This window comes from Chinchilla lanigera, unplaced genomic scaffold, assembly GCF_000276665.1.
Source record: "Chinchilla lanigera isolate Chin_1 unplaced genomic scaffold, ChiLan1.0 scaffold00036, whole genome shotgun sequence".
Lineage (NCBI taxonomy): Eukaryota > Metazoa > Chordata > Mammalia > Rodentia > Chinchillidae > Chinchilla > Chinchilla lanigera.
Window position 1 is genome coordinate 13,456,160 of NW_004955437.1, and position 24,932 is coordinate 13,481,091.

The window sequence follows — 24,932 nt, forward strand, 5'->3', positions numbered from 1 at the left end:
TTCCCATATGTAATCAATAGGAAGCAGCCATGGCCACCAGACCAGCACGGATTTGGGGAGAGAACATGTGCAAAGGAAGGGTCAGGCGTGTAGGACAGGCTTCCAGGGAGCTGGTGCTGGGGCCCCCGGGGGTGGAGGCTGTGCTCTCCGTGTGTAGGAACCATGGTTTGCGGCAGGTGTCAGGACCATGGAGCACTTGGCCACAGAGGTGCCGCCCGGGAGGTAGACGTGCGAGGAGGGGTGGCAGGCAGGTGGAGCTGCCGCAGCTGCAGCTGGTAAGTGATGTGGCTGCGAAAGGTCCCTGGCCCGATGACAGTGGCTTCTCAGGCCAGGTACCTGGCAGGCACTGTGAGGGCGATGCTGACCCCACCCCACGGACAGGGAGGGATAGGATGAAGGGAGCTGGTGGTGCGGGGGGGGGGGTGGAGGTCCATGTCCCTGAGACGCCCCACGATCCCCCCTGCAGCACACTCTACCCTTGGGGGAGGACAGAGTGTTTATTCATGAGCTCACCCACCCTCCCTCCAGGCTGCGGCTCCTGACACCTCACTTCTAATTATAGCAGGAATTTCATTAGCGCTGGGGGAAACGCCAGGTTTCCAGCAGCACTTTCTCCTGCAGCCCCTGTCTCTGGGCAGCCGGGTAGCCATGGGTGGGCCCTGAGCCTGCCCGTTCAGCTGGAAGCGCTGTCTCCATCCCAAGTGGCTCAGGTCCCTGGGGAGGGGATGGCACCTGGCCCCACACAGAGCGTAGCCTCTGAGCAACTTGGAGTGCAGGATGCTGCCTGGACACCTCCAAGGGGTGGCAGGGTGAGGGCCAGAAGGACATCCCTGCTCTGCCCAGCCTAGAGATGACAGGAGGCGGTGACAGTGCAGATGAGCTGCTGGGGAGGCTGGCAGGAGTGGATCTGAGAGGGGTGTGGAGGGGCTGGGCTCACAGGGACATCAGGGGCGGGTGACCATAGAGGGGGAGTGGGTGCATGGGGCCACAGGGAGACAGAGACAGAGACGGGGAGAGGTAGAAAGATGGAGACTCGGGGAGACAGAACACTGCCCACCCCTGCAAGGCCCCAGAGACATGTGCACACACACGAGCACACACATGCACACACGCACAGGCCTGGCAGACTCGAGACTCAGGCCGGAGACCCAGGAGGTCCACAGTAGGACTGGCTACTGGGAAGGGGAGGCTGGAACTCTGGGACCTGGATGCCCGAATGCCATCCCTTGGTGGGTCGCACACGGGCAGCAGGGCCGCCCTGGCCAGTGTGACTGTGGGTTGACAGAAGGGTCTTGATGGGAAGCTTCCCGTGGGGGTCTGGACACACCCGGGTCTCCCTGTCCCTCAGCTGTCCGCAAATGGCCACACAGGCTCTGTATCGCACCACAGCCAGCACGCTTGACCCACCCGTGCCCCTGCGCTCCTTCCTGAAACCTAGCGCCTCCTCAACCTCTGCTGGGGCTGGGTCGCTGCACAGGGCTCTGGGCAGAGAACGGGGCCCACAGCAGGGCCAGGGCATGGACACCCCACGGCAGCGGACCTCATCTGCTGTGAGACTTCCATGCTGCGTCCACCTGGGCAGGGGCGGGGCTCCCGTGGGGGTCCCTGGGGCCATTAATCATAAGACTCAGGGATGCGCCAGGGCCCTGGCCAGTCTGCTGCCCAAGTGTCCCAGCAAACCCAAATCCAACTTGCACACGTTTAGCAACAAGGAACTCATCACATCCAAGCAGCAGCGTTAAAAATCAAATCAAATCAACTCCAACAGCTCTGAATCGGAGAGCTGAATTTTGGAGGACTACATTTGCATATACCAAGGACAGTGTGGTTGACACCACGGGCACTGCACTCCCCTGGCTAGAGTCCTCCAGGTCAGGCTGTCTTTTCACCCTGGCCCACTGCCTTGATGGTCCCTGAGCCATAGGCTGTACCAGCTTCTCCTTCAAGGACTGGTACCCGGGACATAGGAGGAGCATGTTGCTCAGTGAAATATCCTTGGGGCAACTGCAGCGTGCCAGGTAGCGGGATGTGGCAAAGGTGGGGACAACCTAATATATTTTGAATGATAGTCTTTGTTGGCTCTTCACCCATTTTACAGGTGGCAAAACTGAGTCCAAGGAGAGGAAGTAGCTTCCCAGAGTCACCCAGGGAGCCAAGGGTCAGAACGAGAGCCTCACTCTGCGGCCTGCACTGACCAGCTGCCTGGTCTGGGAGGAAGGGAGATGTCCCCACGTCTGCCAGGCCGTTTCTAGGACACAGGTATTGATTACCGCCTCTGCCTCGGAGCAGTTTTCTTGTCTCCTTTCACCAAGGCTTACTGTTCCTCATTTTCTTTCTTTCTTTCTTTCTTTTTTTTTTTTAAGAATAAACTCGAAGCAGCTCTTATGATTAATTACCAGCTGCCTCACGCTCCACCACTGGCAATTTCTGGAAAGGGAATGAATTACCTTGAAAAACATCCGAAAAGAGAACCCACCGTGAAGGAGAATTTCAAAGGTTACCTGACAATTAGCAGTGGGTTCCCCTAGCAGACGGGAATGTGGAAAGCCCCCGGGGGAGGGGGCTCACTGCCAGCCTTGGAGGGCTCTCTCTGGCTCCTGGCAGCAGCAGGCTCAGGGGCTGAGCATGGATGGAGCCCTGTGTGGCTCCATCCGTGGTCTCTGAGGCATTCTGGTTGTCTAGTTTTGAGGACCTTGTTTCAAATCCCCACCCTGCCACTTACAGCTCGATCAACTTCTTAGCCATACCAAGCCTCTGGAGGAAGCCCAGTCTGGCCCTGAATTTACAGCAATCTTCCTGCCTCAGTCTCCCACATGCGGGGATTACAGGTACGCACTGTTATCTCAGCAAGATATACGATTAAAAGTATTCATAGAACTAAGAGTGGTAATCCATGCCTATAATCCCAGTGCCTGGGAGACTGAGGCAGGAGGACAGCAAATTCAGGGCCAGCCTGGGCTACATAATAAGAGTACGTCTCAAAAAAAAAAAAAAGGACAAAAATAAAACCAAGTATTCATGGTTTCTTGAGCACTGTCACTTACAACAGCCCATCCGCAATAGTGTCACAGTTGTCCTCATTTTTGAGTGACACTCTACAGCGTGAAAAGGACTGGCCCAAGGTACACACGCAGGGAGCAGGAAGTAGACAAAGCCCGGTGCCCAGGTTCCAGAGCCCAGGGCGGCTCAGCCCTGCCACCCTGCTTGCGGACACTGGGCTCCCGGCCACAGGTGAGGCCTCTGTGCTGGCGCAAGGGTCCTCACTCTCCCACTGGCCCGGTGCCAAGGTGCTGTGGGCCGAAGAGCCCTGGGCTGAGTGCGCATCCTGGCGAATCCTCTCTGTGGGCTGAGGGCCTCGCAGGTCACCATCTGGTGTGTGACTAGGTGGGAGCAACCCTCCAATGCCACCCCATGACAGACACTGGTGTCCAGGCCAGAGGCCACATGAGAGGCCCAGTATCAGGACCTGCTGGTTCCAGCCACTCTCAGGAGCTCACGAGGGACCCAGGTGCCCTGCTCAGGCCAGGGCCTATTTTATGTCTCTCCAGGCATTGGTAGGTGCTCCAGAGAGGGAACAGTGTGGCCAGGGCTGGGGGGACAGGAAAGCTGATACCCTCGGAGGACTGCTGTGTTCCAGCTGTGCGGTTCCTTCAACACAGCAGCAGGGCATGTACTGCCACCCACCCCTATTGACAGACAGGTAAACTGAGGCCCAGAGCAATCATACAAGGTCACAGCAGACGAGCACCAGAGTCAGAATTTACCCCTGCAGTGCCACCTCGGCATTTGTGACCCACAGTGGTGACCATGCCAGGTCTCTCTGCCTGGCTCAGTGTGGTGGCCCATGCACCCCTTCAAGACTCAGGGTGGAGCAGGCAGGGCTGCCAGGCCGTGGCTCAGGATGCCAGGCGCGCCTCTCTCCTGGGTGTGCTTCCAGCAGTCACACCAGAGACAGACCAGGCCAAAGAGGTGTGGAATGGAGTGCACAGGGACACAGGGATGACCCAGTGAGGTGGCAGCACCCAACCCACCCCTGAGGGCTGGGGCACCAGCTCGGGCCACACAGGGTCCTGAGATCAGGGTGACAGTACATACCTACCTCTGTGGTCTGAGCGTCACCAGTGTCCCTCCCCAGTGCCAGTCAGCAGCTCTCGGCCCTCAGTCTAGCTCCATCCTCCTGCAGAGAGAGCAGGGGTCCAGGTCAGGGAAGGTAGTACAGCCCCCACGTAGCCAAGGCCCTTGCCTGCGGTCAAGTCCCCAGCCACACTGTCCCTGAAGGGGCGGTCACGCATTTACTCAACACATGCCATGAACCCCCAGAGCGGTGACAGGGTCCCCAGCCCCATGGGATCTCAGACAATGAGCCAAGAAGAAAAGCAGCACAAAATTTAAACAACACAAAATTAAAAGAGACACCAAACAGAAAGAACGGTGCAAGGGCTGCACGGCAGACAAGATCACGCTGGCCCCGGTGGGGAAGCGAGCTTGAAGGCTGAGGCAGGGGGCGTCAAGCCAAGGTGCAGGAACAGCATTCCAGGCAGGCGTGGGAAGAAGGCCTGGCCTAGGGGAGGCCTCAAGAGTGGTATGGGGGGAGGAGCACAAGGGTGGCTCGGGGGGACAGTCAAGGAGGGAGGGGGACACCATGGAATGGGCATAGCTGAGTGGCTCAGGTGTCCCCAGTTCTGGTTTGGGGTGACCTGTATGGCTGTGGAGAGAGAGGGTTTGGGAGGGTCAAGGAGACTAGCGCGGCCGCTCCAGGGTCCAGGAGGGACAGAGCAGCAGAAGCAGCAGGAGATGCTGGGATGGGTGGGGCTGGCGGGAGGGAGGCCAAGGTTTGTGGCTGCAGAGGCCATGACAGGCTTCTGTACCCACCTAGGGCTGGGGGAGGCCTGAGACCAGGCTACGTTACCGAGCAGCTGGCCGGGTGGCCAGGGAGACTAGGATCCCCCCCCAGTGAGGCCTGGTGACTGGCATAGGCAATGAAAATGATGCGGTTCAAAACCCCTTTCACCCCCTTACAAAGCGTGGGGCCGGGACATGGTTGTAAGGGGAGTCCCTAATCCCCCTTTGCCTCGGTTTCCCAAGGGGGGCTGTGGGAGGATTAGGGATTCCCCTTACACAAACGTACAGACTGTGAAAGGGTCGGACTCACAGGTGGAGCCTGGATTATCTCGCAAGGCCTCGTCCCCACCCTGTGACAGGGAAAATCAATGACCTCACCTCCTGCCCCTTGGGCACTGGCAGCCCCCAAAGGCTGCCATCTGGAACATACAGAGCCCTTGGCTTTGATGCCCCAAGGTCACACAGCACGTCACAGAATGGAGGGGAACTGGAGCGACATCCTGCCTCCCTCCCCACCACCCGTGGCTCGGGCCTCTCGAAGGCATGCTGGCCGCAGAGCCGCTGACAGAGAGCAAATCATTCTTTTGGCAGCGGAGACACAAGCCAGAGCTGGAGAGCTCCCGCTCTTTCGGCCAGCGCCACCCAGGCCTCTAGGAGAGACACCCACCACACCGCCGCTCAGCAAGCTCTGCTCACGGCGCTCAGCCAAAAGCCTCGCCACACCAGCCCCTTGGCAAGGAGCTCATGCCAAGACGCAATCGAACAGAGGGGAAGGGACCTGTCCAAGGTCTCACAGGGACAAGGAGGGGTGCTAGGATTTGAACCAGTCCCTAGTCAGAGACTGAGGCTGCAACGCATGACCCATTTGGAAGAGACAGCAGGAGCCCATGTGTGGGCTCTGACATACTTCCTTTAATCTTCAAACAAGAGAAGCAGCCACAGTTTGCACACCAGCCCGAGAGGTTCTCTAGCATCCGAAGAACACACAGCTAAGGAGCTCTTGAGAATCCGGGGGTAATGAGGAAGCTACCTGTAGGCCCCAGGAGCTGCTCAGCCAAGGGAGACTCAGAAGCCAGGGTGGGGCCACGACACAGGCAACAGGGTGCACCCCACCCACCCAGGCCCTCCCCTAAAACTCGCAGCCTGTGTGGGCTTGGCCACCTGGCCAGACGGGGAGGAGGCAGAGAGACGCATGTCCCTGGCTGCCCTCAGCCCGCACAGTCCACAGGGATAAACACGGCAAGGGGCAGTGCGCAGCTGCAGACATCTGCAGCTCCCAGCAGCGGAGGGCAGAGCAGGGCAGCGCAGGGTGGAGGTCCATTCTGCCCAGCAGGACCCTGAGGCGCCAGGGAAGATGGGCTCGCGGGGAGTGACCAGCCTGGGTCTGGGGCAAGGCAGAGGGCTCTGGGGATGGGGACTGTCCCAAGACCAAGATGGGTTCCTCCAACCGCACCTGGTACCCTGCGACTCTTCTGGGGAACCCTGAGGAGGAATGGGGGTGGGAGTGGTCCGGTCCACAGACTGGGCTGGGCAGGGTGGGAGCTGAATCCTTGCTGTGCTGTTTTCGGACCTGACCTGAGGGAGTCGCTTGGCCTCTCTGCGCCTGCCTCCTTTCTGAGCAGGATTAATTTTCCCTCCAGGCTGATGGAGTGACACCGTGCTTTGGCCAGGGCACAGGGCTAATCAGAGACCAGGGAGGGGTCACATGGCCGGCTGGGTGCTCTGCTGGCCAGAGCAGGGACACCCGAGCCCTCCCAGCACGCGTGCACACATGGACCCTGTGCTCAGGGCACGCAGAAACAGGTGTCTGAGCGAGAGAGCTCAGTGGACAGGGACTCTGAGCTCAAGGTCACACACAGCCGAGTGGATCACCATCACTGTCACGTGAACAGCACCCATTCCCGGCTGCACCAGCCGAGCTGACCCGAACCGGCTTGAGTCACGCTGCACTGGACCAGGCAGCTGCTCCTCCCCCGTTTCACGGAGGGGCCAAAGGCTGCAGAGCTGGCCCCAGCCCTCCCCACACTCTCCTGGGGGCTGAGGCTTCCTCCCTTGGAGACCCACTGGGAAGGCGTCCCCTCACATGACCTTAGGGGACGGGCCGTCCTCCCGTCCTCCCATGGTGACCAGGGCAGGCTCCAGGAGCAAGGCAAATATTTACCCCTGATGGTTACCCAGACCTGATCCACAGGCCCCGCCTGCCTCCCCGCATTCCTGGAATATGCGTCCCCTGATCTCACTGAGCTGGGGCCCTGGCTGGGACCCACCAGGGAGGAGCCAGGCTGCCGGCTACTCACTGCAGAGGGGAGCCACAGGTGCCCCGGGTGAGCCAGACGGGTGGGGTGAGAGCACCAGCCAAGCCAGGGCACCACCTAGGATGGGGCTGCCCCAGGGTGGCAAGGCCGACGCTAATGCCATCCGCGCCTGGGCTCATCAGGGGTCCTGTCAGCAAGGCTGCACTCCTGACACCTACTACTGAGCACAGACAGACAGCGTGAGGGACTCGGCCTGCTCCGGCCTGTCAGGCCTGGCACCTCTCCCAGGGTCACTCCATCCTGGGCAGATCCTGTCCCCAGGGAGCCAGGAGGTCCCGCATTATGGACAAGACTGCCCCACAGGGACCAGAGGTCACCGTGAGAGACCCCAGCCGCAACTTCAGTGGCTCTGTGGTCCACCTGTCCACACTTCAGCACCTAAAAGACCACTTCCTCCATGCTGCCTTCTGTGATAATCTCACAAGGGACCATCCCCTCCCTAAACTTCCAAAACATCGTGCTTCCTTCCTTCTCGCAGAGTTAAAATGGGGCGCCAGGTTATCTCTTCAGTCACAAGGTCCACAAGGGCAGGGAACTTGCTGTCCTCCTTCCAGACATACAGAGTAGAGCCCTGAGGCTGGGCAGTCTGAGTGCTCAGTGGAGGACTGGATGTCCTCTGCATCCTGTCCCCAAGAGCATTGACGACAGCTTGCCTCAAGGAGCAGATAAAACAGACACACTTGCCAGGAGCACATGCCTGTCATTCCTCCACTCTGGGAGGCTGAGGCAGGAGGACCACAAATATGAGCCTAGACTGAGCAATTTAATGAAAAGATATCTTAAAATAAAAAAGGGCTAAGGATATAACTCAATGTGAAAACCCTGGGTTCCATCCCTAATACCACACACAAAAAGAGAGAGGGGATGGACAGAAGGAAGTGAGGGAGGGAAGGGAGGGCAGAGAGAGAAAAGACAGCAAGCTGGCAGTCTGAAGTCTGGGGAACTCAGGCAAGGCGGCCTGAGCCTCGACGTGCCCTTGGGTGTGCAGAACCAGCTGTCCCCACTTCCCCTGAGAGCAGCCGTCTGGCCCTGCCCTGCAGACCCACAGAGCCTTGGTTCCCTGATTTTTCTCTCCAGCTGGAAGCACGGCAAGGGGCTGGGGGTGTGAAGCCAGGCAAGGGAAGTGTAGGGCTGGCAGGTTAGGATCTGAGGGAGCGGACAGGTTCCAGCAGGAGCAGGCCTTGTGAGCCCAGGTCACAGGCAGCCACCAGCACCTGCCGCTGGCCCTTGCAGAGCTTCCGTGTGTGTGAAGTTCCTGTGGCCAGAGACGCCCTATGCAAACCTCGTGCTCTGTGCTGGCACCATCGGGGACTCCAAGAGAGGGTGTTGGGGACCCGTGGGGCTCCCAGGACTACACCCCTTAATATCTCTGATACCTGGCTGTCTCCTTAAAATGGTAGCTATAAACTGACTCCTGGGCGATCTTCACTCACCCCCTCCCTCGCCCTGGGACTGGGGATTGAACCCAGGCCGTCACACTGAGCTTCATCCTAAGTCCTTTTTTTAGATTTTTAGATATGAGGCAGGTTCTCCCTGAAGTTGCCCACGCTTCACCTGCATTTGCAATCCTCCTGCCTCAAGCTTCCCAAAATGCTGGGATGACAGGTACGCACCACCATGCTGGGCTTCGTCTCCTTCTTTTAGCAACTAGTGACCATGTCTACTGTCTGCTTGAGGATGAGAAGAGGCGGGTAACAAATCCAGCACCCCAACGCCTGCAGTCTCCTAGGTGTTCTAAGGCAGGGAAGACAGGAGATGGACAGATGGTTTGGAGCAGCTGCAGGCACGGGGCCAGAGGGCCGGAGGGTGTGCTCAGCTGGGTGCTGGAGCAGCCCTGTAGAGTCTTTGGGCAGGAGGGCTGAGCAGGGAAGAGCTGGGCCAGAGACAGAGCTGTGGGCAGCCTCAGTGAGCAGGAGTGCTGCAACTACGGGTGGGAGCACGTGTAAAAGCATCACCCAGATTCCCCATTTTTCAAGGCCACCCCGGAGGACCATCTCCAGCAGGAGATCTGGCCAGGGCTGGAAAGTCCTCACTCAGTCTGTGAGCACCATCCCGGCCACAGGGGATGACTTCCGTCCATCCCGCATCACTACCATGCTCCGATCCAAGGTACACATGGGCGTCTTGCTACCCCCCGCCTAAGCTGCGGCAGTCGCGGGATGTGGGGCTTGCACCCAGAGGCAGGCACACTAGAGAGAGGAAGAGACCCGAGGTCTGTGGCTGTGACACAAGGCCCACTCACACTGCGAGAAGGAAGTGAGAAGGGTGTTCCCTCTCCCCAAGTCTTTCCTTCTTTGCCTGCCACTTCAGCAGGTCCTGTGCGGCAGCCACAGCCTCCATTCCTAGGGCCAAGGTCTTGCTCAGAGGGGATCCTGGCCTGGAGTGGCCAAACCAGAGTCCCTGGTGCCCGCGGGGGATCCACCATTCCCAATGCCACCGATGATCTAAACTGAAGTCTGGTCTCTTGGTTCTGCCCACACTGACTGGCTCTGCCCATGCTGACTAGCTCATATGGGGATGTCTGCCCTTCTCTGAGACGTCCCCAACCCCAAAACCCCTACAGCATAAAAGGGCTCTGGCACAGGATCTTTAAAAAAGTCCCTGAAGGTCCTTGGGGAGCCCCAAGCCCAAACTTGTCACCCTGCAGCCCAGGAGGGACAGCACAGGCTCAAGGCCAGTGTGGATTCAGGTGGGCGCTGCTATTGCAGGTAGGCCGAAGGAGTGGAGGGTCCAAGCCTGGCCCACACGCAAGACACTGCCCCTCTCCAGGGCCCACTGGCCTCCTCCGAGCCAGCCTGCCTTGGACCTTGCTTAGCTGACATCACACCCTGAGAGCATGCAGGAAGGTCACAAGGCTGAAGGGCACGGGCTCACCAGGGCCACACACAAGCAGCCCAGCACAGAGTGTTCCCAGTGACCCTTTCCTGGGCCAGGGGCCAGGCCCTGGCTGTCACGTTCCCCAATCAGGCAGCCCTCTGGGATTCTGGCCACATGTGGGCCCAGCCAGTCTGAAGCAGTGGCTGAGCCCCAGATGCATAAATGCCGGACAAAGGACAGCACTGTTCTTGCTGGTGGGAGGTGGCAGCTCTGAGTACGGGCTCCACTGTCACCCAGGCCTGGACAGAATCCCAGCTCGGCTGCTCACAAACCGAGTGGCCTTAGCCAGGTCCCTGTGCCACCCTCTGCCTCAGTTTCCTTAATGGAGTAGTGTGGACAGAGCAGGCCTTACTGCGTGACAAGTGTGTAGCCCAAGCCTGGTCCTCAGGGAGGCCAGCTGTCAGGAACTCTTGCTATTTACAGGTCATCAGCTCCCATTCCAGGGGTAGCCAGGGGACTGCATGAGTTGTGGGCCCTCACACTTCCTTCCTCGGCCCACCCCAAGACACCTGACCTTCTCAGACTCTGAGGAAGCCAATCTTCCCACCAGAATCTGCTGGGGTGGAGTTCAAGTCCTTCCCTTGTCTCTCCTCCCTCCCTGGGCTCCCAAGCCTCCACTTCTCCATGTCTCCCTGTGGTGAGCAGGAAGAGCAATGTCTCCTAGGTTGCTGAAAGGATTCTTCGGGAGGGCGGGTGTGATAAGGCCAGCAATGGACTACGAAGAGTGTCCCTCATCAGTTCTGGGCACTGCTCACCCTGGGTGGCCCTGCCTCCCTAGGCAGCCTGGGCTCAGCCCTGTTTGAACAGCACCCACTAAGAGCAGTCTTGGGGCTGCCCCAGAGGCACTGAGGGCCTCCCCGGGAGCTTCCCAGCTAAGGCCTTCAAGGCCTAAGGTACCCCTTTTCCTCTTCCAAATCTGGGGTCTCCCTTGTTCTTTCAACAAGAGGGGCATTATGGTTTATATCTACCTGTCCTATGCAGAACCTCTTGTGCTCACAAGTAATTAAAAGTAATTGAGTCATGAGGTGCTATAGCTAAGTGCAGTGAGAAGTGTGGTCTGGTTGGAAGAGGAGGTCACTGGGGGTGTGGCCTGGAAGATGGATCTCCTTCCTGGTTCCTCGCTTCACTCTCCGCTTCCTCGCCACCATGAGGTGAGCAGCTTTTACCTGCCAGACCCCTCCTTTGGAGCGAGCAGACTGTGGACTAAAGGCACGAGGTAAGAGAAACCTCTCCTTCTTTAAATTGTGGGTGTTGGGTACTTTATCCCAGATGGGGAATGTGGCAAAGACAAGGACTCTCTCTGCCCAGCAGTTTGGTTGGATTCTCACGGGAGTAACCCCTTTACCTGCCTATTCATTCTTGGGATGAGAAACTGTCTGGGCCCTAGAGGAGCCTAAAAGCAGGGGCTGAGGCCAGCCCTGAATGGCATCCTCTTCCTGTCTCCACAGCACCAGCACCGGGCCTGCAGGTACACGAGTGGCATGGTCGGAATGTGTCCCCCAAACATGTGCTGGAAACTTGACCCCCAAATTCATGCTGATGGCATTTGGAGGTGGGGCCTTTGGGAGGTGATCAGGCTTAGATAAGGTGGAATCCCCAAGATGGCATTGGTGGCTTTCCAAGGGGAAGAGAAACCTGTGCTGGCAACCTTGCCCTCCCTGGCCACGTGATGCCCTCTGCCACGTGAGGATGCAGCAGGAGGCCCTCATCAAGCACAGGCAGTGCCAGGCTCTTGAACTTCACAGCCTCCAAAGCTACGGCCAAATAAATTTCTATTCTTTAAGCAGTATTCAGTCTCAGGTATTTTGTTATAGCAACAGAAAACAGACCAAGATAAGGCCATGGCAGGTGTGGCATGACCTACCTTGGACCAAAGATCAAGCCTGCTGACATCTGCACAGTACTCACACCTGTCACAGGCCGGTTTTAAGAGACACTGTTTACAAACGTGACCACACAGTCCCCAAAGCAATCCTTCTGAATGGGTAATGTCCTCTCTGTTTCACAGGTATAGAAACAGAGGCTTGGAAACATGAAGTCACTGCCTAGTGTTGAAAGGGGCAGAGTTGGATTTAGCACAGGCCCTGGGCTCCAGAACCCATGTGCTGCCTTCCTGGGGGCCTTGGACCAAAGCCTCCCAGCCTGGCCACAGGTGCTGCCCAAGGATCTGATGCAAATGAGCTGGGGTGGAGAGTCACACTTTTCTGGGGAAAAAGGCACACATTTGAGGTAGGCAAACTGGGGACTTGGAGCTGAGTCCCCTGCTTATCTGTCCTGTTTTCTGAGTGCTTCAAAACAGAGCCCCACCCTCCCGGTGGAGCAGCCCATGGGCCCAGATGTGGGTGAGACAGATGAGCAGATGGCTGGGGAGGCCGGTGCAGCACACAGCCAGATGACACACAGGCGGCCACCCTGACTCACTACCACCATCCTGTGACTCCACCTAGTGCTGGCACCCCTACCCTTGCTTGTACCCCTCAGCCTACTGCGGCCTCCGCAGTCCCCTCCTGCCAGGACCAGAAAGCCACAGAGGGAGGAAGGAGCCGGGGGCCCCACCCAGTCTGAGAGGGACACAGGGACACCCAGAGGAAGAGGCGAGGGGTGTGGTGCCAGTACTGGCTTTGCCTGTGCTCCGGCTAGTGTCCCACCCACCCGCCTGTGGACAGGAATGCCAGGTCTGAATGTGTCCCCAAGAGTCCTAGCGCAACGTGGGGACTGAGGCTGACCTGGGCCAACTCTCCCGGCCACATGACTCCTCCTGACTCTGGCCCCACCCCCTGCACGTGCTGCTTTCGCCTGCCAGCTCCTCTCCCTGAAAGTCATTACTCTGGTCACACTAGTGCCTGGACTGCCACCTTCCCCTCACGGTGCTTCAACTGTCTGACCTCTGCACTGCTACCCACGCCAGTCCTGGAAGGTCCCCGTGGTCTGATGTGAAGGGAAGGGTCACAGGGGCTCCGCTGTAGACTCCCTAACCCCAGCTGATGCCCCACTCAGCACCCTAGGATACTGCTGCAAGGCCCCGTGACAGAGGTGCTGCAAGGCTCAGAGTGATGTATTCAGGCCACTGCACTCTGAGCTGCGACCACCCTATAGGTAGGGGCTTGAGCTGCTCAGGAGCAGGGATCTTCCCACATCTAATGAACTGCAGGGGGCTCCTGGGCTGTCTCAGCCCCGTCAATGTCACAGTCACTTCGACTCTCTCGCCTCAGTGGTTGGACCTTCTTGGCCTTCCTGTGACATCCCTGGCTGCTAACCCTGCAGATGACTGAGCTGGGCTGGGCCCACCTGCCAGGGACAGGTGGGCCAGGGGGTGGAGATGACCGGGAAGGAAGGTGGCCCCTCTTGATTTCCAGTGACCAGGCCACCATGCTCCACCTCCCACCACAGGAGCTAGGGGAAGGCAGGGCCCTCCCAGCGCAGCCAGGATGTGAGAGGGAGCCTGGTGCCCTGAGGTATAAACTCATCCTGCCCCTAAGTCTCCATCCAGGGGACGCTCATAGCTGGCAGTGTCTACCTCTCCTCCCTGCTTCTTCCTACAGACACAGCCCAGCGTGGGTGAGGGAGTTGCCCAAGAGTACCAGCAGCAGGTGGCTAGTCCTGGACCATGATTCCAGGTCTCCAGGCCACAAGACCAAGCCCCACGGGAGCCCCTCCTGGCCTTGCCCCAGGTCACCAGCATGTGTGGGGTGAGGAGGGGTGTGAACCCCAGCTCCTGCCAACAGGAGGGCCAGGAGGGTCGGGGCAGGTCAGAGGCAGGACAGCACGACAGCCAGAGGTCGGGTTTCCTTTCTCAAGAGGGCACGGTTCCTGGCGCCAGCTCCCACGGGAACAGGAGCAGGGCCAGCCTCGGGAAGCTCAGGGTGGAACGGAGGTGGCGCTGGGCAGGGTTTCCTGTTGGGGGTGGCAGCCCTCGCAGAGGCCGGGTGACCTGTGTGGTGTGGCCCTGGGGACGCGCCAGGCTGGATTTTGCCTCATCCCTGGCCCAGGCCCATCCTCCAGCTGGCCTGGCTTCCTGTCTCAGCAGCCTCGCCCGACCCAGGGGAGAGGGAGGACCTTCGAGGCCTCTGCAGAAACCAGCGCTCACCACAGGCAGAGCTGTCAGGCAAGCCCGGCATGCTTGGTGGCCCGCAGGCCTCCCAGCATTTGGTCTACAGGATGGGGCCCTGGCCAAAGTGCCAATGGGTCTCTTCCATGAGCTCACAGTGGGACAGAGCTGGCAGGGCCTCCCAGCACTGGCTTCCCCACCCTGGGCAGCGCCACCCTGAGAGCAGCATGAGGAGAGGGGTATGGTGAGACCCATTTCAGGCCTCAAGGCAGAACCTCCTTGTGGTACCTCCAACAGAAAATGTGGCCACCCTGCCAGCTGCACAGCCTCTTGGCCCTGCCCCGGCCCACATGATGCCACCTGGGAAGAAGCTTTACCCACCCCAGCTCGGCACACCTGAACCTTCCCAGGGTCATGGGGCCGGGTGACTCAGGTCACTCTGTGTGGCCGTAGGAGCTGGGCATGCACCTATTAATGGGCTGTGGGTACAGTAAGAGTGCAGAGGCTGGTGGTCAGACCAGCGAGGGGAGGGAGAGAACACAGCCCTCAGTCCCCTCCCTGCCCTTGGAGGCCCCGGGGCACAGGCTACAGGAAGCAGCTGCCTCTGGCTCCATCACGCCTGCTGCCAACAGGAGACTCGGCAAGCAGGCAGGCCACAGCAAGGCGGGCTCTCGGCTGGCCTGTGGCCTTTTCTCCTTAGGTTGGGAAGGACTGCAGGTGGGGGCTGGGCCACCCTTGGGAGGACTCAGAGATGGAGCAGAGCTGAGAGCCAGGACCTGTCCCAAGCACCTCCCAGGAGGTGAACCACACCAGGTCCTCCTGGCTGGGGCTCCTGAGGGCCAGCAGGTGGGTCTGCTCAGTGAGGGCACAGCTGGCTCACACCAAGCCATGGCTACCAGCGCAGGGTGCCGAGGGCTTGTCCAGATGGCCCCGCAAAGGTCCCCGTGGCCCTTGTCTGCACGAAGGGTGCTGGCGGGACTCAGAAAGAGGAAGTTGAAGCCCTAAGGCAGGGTGCGAGAGAGAGGTCAGACTTTAGCCTGGTGTGAAGTGGGGCATGGTCGCCAGGAAGAGAGTACTCCTCAGCCCTGGGCATAGCGTATGAACAGAGCTGGGGACACCAGGCCTGTGGCTGGACAGTGAGCCTGGAGGAAAGGTGATCCCAGGACCACCACTCCCCAGCGCAGGAAGCAGGTGTCCTGTGCTCAGCGCCCGAATGCTGGGCCCCCACACCCTTCCGCCTCAAAAGCCCCAGCTCCGGCTGCCACCTCCTTGGAGGAAGAGGACCCTCTGCTCAGCCCTCGAGGGACTCAGTGGCATCGCCACCTCCCTTGTGCAGCCCCGCCCCAATGCTGGGTTTCACCTTCCTGCATGGTGGCTGACAAGGACACCACAAGACAAAGTCACAAGGTTTTGGCAATGAAAGTGGATCGGGCCCATCCAACAGCAAGGGAACAGGTCACAGGTGCATTTGACAGAGGTTCTGGAGAGTAGGTGCTCAGCATGTATCTGCTGAGTTAACCAGGGCTCGCTGGACACACACAGAAGGCCTGACTTCTGTGCTCCTACCACGGAGGCCAGGGCTCCACAGCATGCTCCAGGGTGCCACAGACCTTAGCCATGTGCATAGTGCCTGCTGTCCGGGCATGACGCTGCCTTTGGGGCTCTTTCTGGCAAGGGGATGCCACTCTCTCTGTCCTGGGGGTCATTCTGTGGTCAAACCCAAGGCCTATTCTTGGCAGACGGAGCAGAGAAGGTTAGAGACCCAGGCAAGACAGAGAACCACAGCAGGGTTGTCCCCCAGCCCAGGCACCCACACCTGTGCAGCCCTGAGTCACAGCCTCCTGACCGCAGCCAGCGTGAAGTGCTTACTGAGCCCAGCAGGGAAGGGAAGCAGCCGCATGGTGGCTAAGGGTTGCCTGACCCAGGAGACAAATGCATGCGCCCAAGTGTTCACACACATACACACAGTGCTACTCGCCACAGGGGGACATGCAGCCCAGCAGGGCAGGGGCGGAGCTAGCTCTGGTTTCTGTGTCCCCGAAGGACAAGGGACAGGTTGTCTTTCTTCACCCAAAAGAGTGCCCTTTCCAAATACTGACTTTCCACTTCTAGGACATGCTGGGGTCATGCTAGAGGGGAAGCAGTGGGGTGTGGGGGTGCATGCACCCAGCCTGGCTGCCTCTGCCTGGTGTTTTCTTTCTGCCTTCCCCACCCCAAGGGCAGATGCTGGGCAGCTGCTGGGCCAGCCACACCCAGGCAGCAGGAAGAACCCAGAGCCCTGGTCAGGGCCAGGGGAGCTGGGGCTCAGGCAGGCACCAGCTGTCGATTAGCTGCTCCTAGGAGCTGGCTCACACTGGTTGGCATGGCACGTGGCCCTGGGGGCATGGAGGGGATGCAGAAGGGGTGAGTAAGGGATGTCCAGTCCTACCTTGCAGGTGTGCTCTGCCTTTGGTCTCTGCTTGGGGAACACCTGTGGCCAGGGACTCCAGGGCCTTGTACCCCCAGAGGACATGTCTGGCTGCTCTGCGGATGCTTGTGGCCAGCTCCCGCCCGTCCTGCCTCAGGCCCAGAAGTCCCCTGCACAGACATCTTGGGAAGCAACGAGGAATGAAGGTATGCCCACAAGTTCCTGAATAGAAGCCACCTTCAGACAGTGTCACAGTGTCCTCCCAGGCACCCTTCCATCACGCTACTTTACAGATCGGGAACACATTTGCACGTGGGAACTAAGCCAACCCACAGGATCCAACCCTGGGGTGCAGGCTTTTCCCCAGTACCCAATCCTGCCATGTAGGAGCTCTGCCCCTGACCCCCAGGTGGGCCTGGGCCCAGCCCTTGAAGAGCTCTGGACTGGGCTTCCCAAAGCCAGGCCTGCATTCTCAGGGTGCACAGGGCTTACCCCCGGGGGCCCCAGCCTGGAGCCCAGCCAGCCCCACTTCATCTGCCAGCTGCTCCTTGCTTGGGCAGGCGGCTCTGTGGGGCTCCAGGATGGAAGAGGAAGAAGAATGGGCATGGAGCTCAAGAAAGAGGCAAACTCCAGGAAGCAGACAGAGCTGGAGGACCCCAGCAAGAGTGCGGAAGGTGGGCCGGGGATATAGCTCAGTGGCACAAGCGCCTACCTAGCGAGCGCAAGGTCCTGAGTTCAAATCCCAGTACAAAAAAAAAAGTGCGGAAGGCGAGGGGTAGCGAGAAGAATGAGAAAACACAGGAAGGGAGGAAGAGCCAGGGAGATACAGGAGAAGGATTCGAGGGCTGAGGGAGGGACGGAGAGAAAAGGAGAGACACAAAGGAAGAGGGGCAGCAAAGCAGAGGGTAAGAGGAAGAAGGAAAGGAAGACGTGGAGGATGGAGAGAAGGCGGAGGAAAGGCAGAGGGGCAGACAGGAGGCCACGGAAGGAGGCAGAGGCCTTGGAAAACCGGGAGCGATGCAGAAAGCAGGGCCGCCCACCACACTTTAAACACCTAACAGGAGATGACAAATCAAATGGGAATTACTGCGGTAAAAACATAATTAGAAACTTGATTGAAGTTAAACAGAATTTACATAACACTGCAAATTAACTTTACACGGAAACTATTCACTGGGAAGGCATGAAAAGGCATTTCATTAGTAATCTATATTTAAACAATAGGCACAATGGAATTCTCTGATGAAGAGCTCCGTGCCTCCCAGCTGAGCAGGTGCCAGAGGCTGCCCAAGGACGGAGAGGGGGCATGGGTGCTCCCCATAAAAGTGGGCAGGGGCCAGGGTGGACACAAACAGGACAGATGGGAATGTGGTGCCGGTTCTGTGTCTGACTTGCTGTGTGGCCTTGGGCTGCTGTCTTACCTTCTCTGGGCTTCTATTTCCTCCCCTTCAAGAATGAGGATGCTGGAGAGGTGGTTTGTGTGTCTGGGTGGTCTTAAGAGAGCCTGGGTAATGGGACAGGCCACAGGCTTTGGAGTCAGGCACCCCCATTGAAAAGAAAGGACCTCTTTGTCACAATGGCTGTGGCACCACACATGCTTTGTCCTCTCTTGCCTTGGTCTGCCGGTCTGATTAGTGGGGATATATCCCGCCCCACACTCCACATTGCCAAGGCAGTTGAAGGAGTCAACAGAGCACAGGCTTAGAGAAAACCAGTCTACAGGCCCAGGGTGACCTGTCCGCTCTGCCTGGCAGGCAAATTACATTAACCACAGCCACCAAGGCAACAAAGCCCTGCACCATCAGCTACTGCTGCCTCCTCTGGTCCCAGAGGCAGAGCCAGAGGGCATCTCCCCTGCTCTGTCCGAAAGGGAGCAGGTCCCAAAGTCCCCGCCTAGCCGCACCCATTCCCAGCCTGGAGCTGTCTCATCAGCCAGCGCAGGTTCCTACAGCCAGGCTGGACTCTGCTCCCAGGGCTCCCCCTGGCCTGGATGCATGACTATGACCCCCTCCTCCTAGCCGCGCCTCCAGCACCTGTGCCCTCTGGATTCACTTCGGCCACCTGCTCTTCTTTGCACTTCCCTGGTGGGCCCAGAGTGGTGGGCACCTGCAGCCTCGTGGCTACGCTGGAGGTCGCTGGCGCTGTGCCTGTCCCACCTCCCCAGCTTTGACTGTCAGCTCTCAAGAGGGAAGGAACCCCGTGGCCGCTCTGTTCATGCCACCCTGCGCAGGCACAGTGAGGGTGCTTGGCAAGTGCCCCCAGGGTCCTGCTGCTGGCGGAGGGGCAGGGCCCCTAATCCACAGCTCATGCTCCGGGAACTGAGAGAGTGTCCAGGAGCAAGTGAGGGGTCAGGTCCCAGATCCCATCCTGACCCAGAGGGGACACTGCTGAGATAGCGACTGAGAGACACAGACGAAGGCAGAGAAGAGGCAGATACGGAAAGAGCAAGGCAAAAAGCTAGAGGCTGGGGCGCATTCACCCGAGGGAGAAGACGGCACAGTGCTTGGGTGCATGCTTTTCTTGGCTGGACAGTGGCTGAGTCCAAAGCGTCCAGACAAGTGCTCCATGCAGGGGTAGGGCCCACGAGCACAGCCACAGAAGGGTGCAGGAGCTCCCCAAAAGCAAGTGCAAAAGCGGACAGACATAGCAGGTATGGTGACCCATGCCTATAATCTCAGCACTCGGGAGGCTGAGGCAGGGGATCGCTGTGAATTCAGGGCCAGCCTAAGCTACATAGTGAGTGCAATGCCAGTCTGAACAATACCACGAGACCTTATCTCAAACAAACTAACACAAATAGGTGGACAGAATCAGGGCAAGAGGCTCCGCTGGGGCCAGGAGGCCAGGAGGGCCGGACTCAGGCTCACTCACAGCCCAGCCAGACACTTCTAGGCCACGGCATCTGCGCCCTCTCACATGTGGCCAGGTTACTGAGGCCCCTCTATTCCCTCTGCCTGCAGCGCTGCCCTCGTTTGCCTATGCAGAGTGTGCTCCTGCTGTGCCCGGCCCCGCTGGGCTGCTTGCTTCAATCCCCTTCTGTGGCTCCTGCCCCTGTGGCCTCCTCCTGAGGGCCGTGACTCAGGTCCCTGCCACCCCTGGTCCAAGCAGCCACACTTTCCCCTGGACTGGCAGCAGCTGGCAGCCACCTCATGCCCTAGGCTTGCGACCTACATGGTAAGTCCCCACAGTGTCTGATCTCACTGCCTGCCTCTTCCTGAGCACCAGCCACACAGCCTTCTGCTTTGTCCTTGACCGCCAAGGCCACCCTGCTCACTTGCTGATGGCTGGTAGCACTCAGGCCTTATGCTGTCAGTGGCCTCCTTGACCACCCCATCAGAGAGCACCTCATCCCACCTGGTCAGCTCTGTCCCCTTCCCTGGATTAACTTCGCTCTTAAAACTTAGCACTAAGATGGGCATGGTAGTGCACATCTGTAATTCCAACTCCTCGGGAGGCTGAGGCAGGAGGATCACAAGTTTGAGGCTAGTCTGGGCAACTTGGTAAGACTCTATCTCAAAATAAATGAAAAGTATAAAAGCACAGCGGGTATAGCTCAGTGGTAAAGCATCTGGGTTTGATCCCCAGTGCTGCAAAAAAAAAAAAACCCAAAAACTAAAAAAACCCCAAAAATTCCACAAAAATTTAGCCTTATTTGACATATGATAGGTTCTCTGCTTAGTTATTTACCGCCCATATCTCATCATGAGAAGAAAAGCATGTTGAGGGAGAGTTTTGTGTTTTATCCCTGCTACACCTCTCAAGCATCAGGTGTTCCTGAGATGAAGAAATGAGTATGCCACATATTCTTCCCTGAATGCCTGCCTGCCTACAGAATCGGCTCATGGCCCTTCCTTGCCCATCCCCAGCCCCTTATGCAATCAAGATACCACACAGCCAAGCACCACCCCATGGGAGGGGCTTTGACCCCACTGCATGCTGCGTCTTCTCAGAGCAGGGTTGGATCTACTCTGTCTCTAAAACCCAGCCCTTAGTGCAGGTCATGCCTGGTGCAAGAGTTGTGAGAGTGATAAGTGAATGAAGTAGGAAATGGGTGGTTACAGGACTGGGCAGAAGGATAGAGGAAGGAAGGAAGGAGGGAAAGAAGGAAGGAAGGAAGAAGGAAGGAAGGAAGGAAGGAAGGAAGGAAGGAAGGAAGGGGGGAAGGAAGGAATGAGGGAGGGAAGGAGGGAGGGAGGGAGGCAGGGAAGAAGGGATGGATGGATGGATGGATAGATGGATGGATGGATGGATGCACAAGCAGGTGGATAGATGGATAGGTAGGTGGTGGAGTAGGTGGATGAACGGATGGACAGGTCAACCGGTAGGTGGGTGAGTGGACAGATAGGTGTATGGATAAGCAGGTGGATGGATGGTTAGGTAAGTGGTAGAGTAGGTGAATGGATAGGTAGATGAATGGATGGATGTGTGAACAGGTAGATAGATGGGTGAGTGGGTAGATGTGTGGATGGATGGATGGATGGATGGATGGATGGATGGATGGATGGATGGACTGATGGAGGCATTGATGGACAAGCAGGTGGATGGATGGGTAGGTAGGTGGTAGAGTAGGTGAATGCATAGGTGGATGAATGGATGGATGAGTGAACAGGTAAGTGGGTGAGTGGGTGGGTGGATGGATGGATGGATGGATGGACGGATGGATGGATGGATGGATGGATGGATGGATGGATGGACTGATGGATGCATCGATGGACAAGCAGGTGGATGGATGGTTAGGTAGGTGGTAGAGTAGGTGAATGGATAGGTAGATGAATGGATGGATGTGTGAACAGATAGGTGGGTGAGTAAGTGGATGCGTGGATGGATGGTGGATGGATGGATGGATGGATGGATGCACTGATGGATGCATCAATGGACAAGCAGGTGGATGGATGGGTAGGTAGGTGGTAGAGTAGGTGAATGCATAGGTGGATGAATGGGTTGATGGGTGAACAGGTAAGTGGGTGAGTGGATGGGTGGATGGATGGATGGATGGATGGAAGGATGGATGGATGGACAGATGGATGGATGGATAAGCATGTGGATGGATGGATAGGTAGGTGGTAGAGTAGGTGAATGGATAGGTAGATGAATGGATGGATGGGTGAACAGGTAGGTAGGTGAGTGGGTGGATGGGTGGATGGATGGATGGATGGATGGATGGATGGATGGATGGATGGATAGGGTGGCTGTGCAGATGCATGAACAGACAGAGAAAAGACTGGGTAGATACATGGGTAGGTGAATAGATGGATGATGGGTGGTTGATGGATGAGTCCTACCACAGGCACTCACTAAAGACTAATGATGATTTGAATTCAGCTGTAGGACTTCTCTGGGGAAGATGGGTCAGACTGGTGTGATGTGGTAAAAGTAAAAGTGTAGAAGGTGATATAGCCAAGACAGTAAAGCCAAGTGTGACCAAGGCTTGCTGTGCGGCCCCCGGCAGGCCATTAGCTTACTGTACCTGGGGCTCATGAACACACGAATTGTAACTCTTACCCAGGACTCCCAGGACGATGGCACAAAGGAGACCACCGCCACATCTGCAGTGGAGCACATCTCCGCCAGGTCTGCCTAGACCATCCTCTCCTTGCAAGTCCCCCTTGGCCTGCTGAACGTGGGGCCACACCATGCTACATCCCCAAGGGCTATATCCTTGGCATTCTAAGTGGGCCTGCTGCTAGCATGGCTTAACTCAAAGATCAGTCACCTTCCTGATTCACAGACCCCTCAAGACTGGGAGGTAGGAGCGGACTGAGACCTGTGCCCATTTTAGAGACAGACAAACTGAAGCCCAGCATGTTTACAGCAGAATGGACAGCACACAAGAGCTACAGGAGTCCTGCAGAAAGATCAAGGACAGCCGGGCGAAAGATGATGGTCCTCAGATCTGGTCTACCCTGTCCTTTCCTAACCTTGCCCTGCCCAGGGCTCAGGAGGGGTGGTGGCCAGTGTTACCTTTTCAGGTCAGCAGCTTGGGGACAGGCAGCAGTAACTCTCCTCACAGCCCTCGCAGCATTGCTCTGACCCTCAGCAGAGCCCTCAGCTTCCTCCTGGGGACACGGAGGAGAGACAGCCATGGTGAGCAGGCAGGGACGCAGGCAGCCACCCCCTCCCTCCCAGCCCCGTCCTCGAGGCTGGGTTATCTCACTGGCCTAGGGGCCCCTTCAACGCGCTCGGGATGCCTGATTTATCAAAGCCACTGTGTCCTCCCCGCCCCACCACACACGGAGGAGCAGGCCCGCTCCTCCTAGTGGGATTTAAAAAAAATGTGTGCACATCAAACTTGTTATCTTCTGGGGCCCTGGGACTTCGGCTGTCTTTTTCTTCTTGGTGAGAACAGCAGAAAGCCATTGCCTTCCTGTGTGGCCCCCAGGCACTGTGACGGGGAGAAGCTGTCCGGGTATTTTTAGCAAGATACACAAAGCCCTGGCTTGGTCACCTCTCCGTGCCATGTCTGGCTTTGGGGAATTATCTTACATGGCCAGTCATTGCCTGGCCAGGGCCTGTCCTCCCGGCGGCCACTTCCAAAGCCACTCTCTGACCCCTGCCTGGAGTCCTACGTCATTATGAATTGCTTACCAGGTCTCTGGCTGACATTTTACCCGCCCCGTTCCTCCTGTTTTGCCTACACCAGTGGACCAGAAACAGAGAAAAGCAGACAAGAGCCCTAGGACCAGTTACTTTGTGTCCCCAAACCTGAAGCCTTCTCCTGTGCCCTTTGTGATTCTTGGATGGAGCAGAGGCCTAGATGGACGATGACTCAATTAAAATTCACCTTGACTTTGGCTCCCTTTTTTTTTTTAAGGTTCCAATAAATCTGGCCTTGTCCAAAGCAATCATGGCCATGAAATAATTAGTTTGATATGCTAGTTACATACTTCTAATACGTTTTCATAGACAGGTAACTCACAGAGTAACTCAGATCTGCATTCTTTTTAGTATTACCTACTTCTAGAATCTTGTCAGAGATGACTGGAGTTTCCCAGCTCAAGTTCTGGCAAACTTGTCATAGCGCAAGAGCCATCTCAGTGGACGCAAGGAGAGAGAAGTGCGGAGGACAGCCAGTGAGCTGAGAGGAACCAGCACCAAGGAGAAAGGCTAACAGCCTGGTGTGCTGCCCTCTTCCCTGCACAGGTCCAGACCAGGCCTATCCCACACTTGAATGTTCTGTGAGAACCTAGGTGGATATGTGTAAGGCTTCCTAGGATACAGCGTCCCAAAGAGAGGTAGCAACTCAAAGACCAGGATCCAAGATGGCACCTCTTCCCAGCATTCTCTGGGGCCTCTGATTCTCTGCTGCCCCTAAACCCACAACCTACACTCTTGGTCCTTGATCTTGTGTTCTCTGGGGGTAGCTGCCAACCCTCTCTGGGTCTCGCTCTCCCTGTGTGTACTTTGGGGACAGACCCTAGAGATCTTGGTGGCCACAGCCCTTGCGCCTCGCGGCTGCTTTCTATCCTTCCTTGTGTTGCCTGCAGGCTGAAGACCCCAGCTGGGCTCCTTGGCTGGCCCTGCTGCCCGCCTCTCCGGCTGAGAACAGGATGTGGTGTGAGGAGGGGGCTGGGAGTGTGGGGTCAGGTGGGGAGTGGCCTCAGGATGGGACTTCCTGAAGCCAGATCGGTTTACCACAGTCAGTTGGGCCCAGGACCGCACAGCTGTGAGTTATAAATGTCCTGTCAAAGCCAGAACTGGGAGGCCCTGCTGCTGGGGAGGCACAGAGGGTCCCCGGCACCCACCCTGGACGCCTCCTGGCCACTGTCTGTCTTCTTGGTGGTTCCTGCTGAGTGCTAGCCCCCATGACCCTTGGGTTTGCCACAGTTCTCTCTGAAATGCCCCAATGATGGGGTCTGATGCCACCTCCCTGCCTACTCTTTGCCCCTCCAGGTGCGAAACTTGCGGTTCCCACGACCCTGAGAGCTCACAGACGGCAGGGCACGCCCTGAGCCAGCCTGCACAAACCCTGGGCTTGGCACCCAGCCAGTGCCCCCATGACAGCCGCAAGGGCAACTGCTCCAAATCTGCAACCTGCTTCCCATGGCCCCAAATGCCCCCCAGGCCACCCACCAGGGCAGGTGCCAAGCCTGGGGCAGGTCCCAGCTGGTGTGCAGGGGACTCAGTGTGGACACTGGGGTTTCAGGAGACCTTCCCCAAGTCCCACTCTCCCTGTACCCCATCTCTTGGGCTCCTGCAGTGTGGGGGAGCAGGAGGCCAGCTGCATTGAGCAAGGCTCTCCTGGGCTGAGATGTTAGGTCATTCTGACCCTGGGCTGGGGCCACCTTCCTGCTGCTGGGGCCAAAAAGGTGGACAGACAGAGCCAGCCACAGGAGCACCACAACCAAGCAAATTGTGTTCCAGTTTACAGGGAGTAAAGGGTCTACATTTTTTTTTTTTTTTTGTTTGGGGGAGACTTCTGCAGACCTCATTGGACAGGGTGATG

General features: G+C 57.8%; 1 protein-coding gene across 2 annotated transcripts in view; it reads right to left on the reverse strand.

The window, feature by feature from the left end:
* The window catches only part of Zmiz1 (zinc finger, MIZ-type containing 1), a gene marked incomplete in the record, with an annotated part of 196,207 nt that overhangs the window by 118,083 nt on the left and 53,192 nt on the right, over window positions 1-24,932 (reverse strand). The window contains 2 exon segments of one of the 2 annotated variants that reach the window (XM_005389890.2): window positions 4,100-4,177; window positions 22,451-22,545. 2 annotated transcript variants of the gene reach the window in all.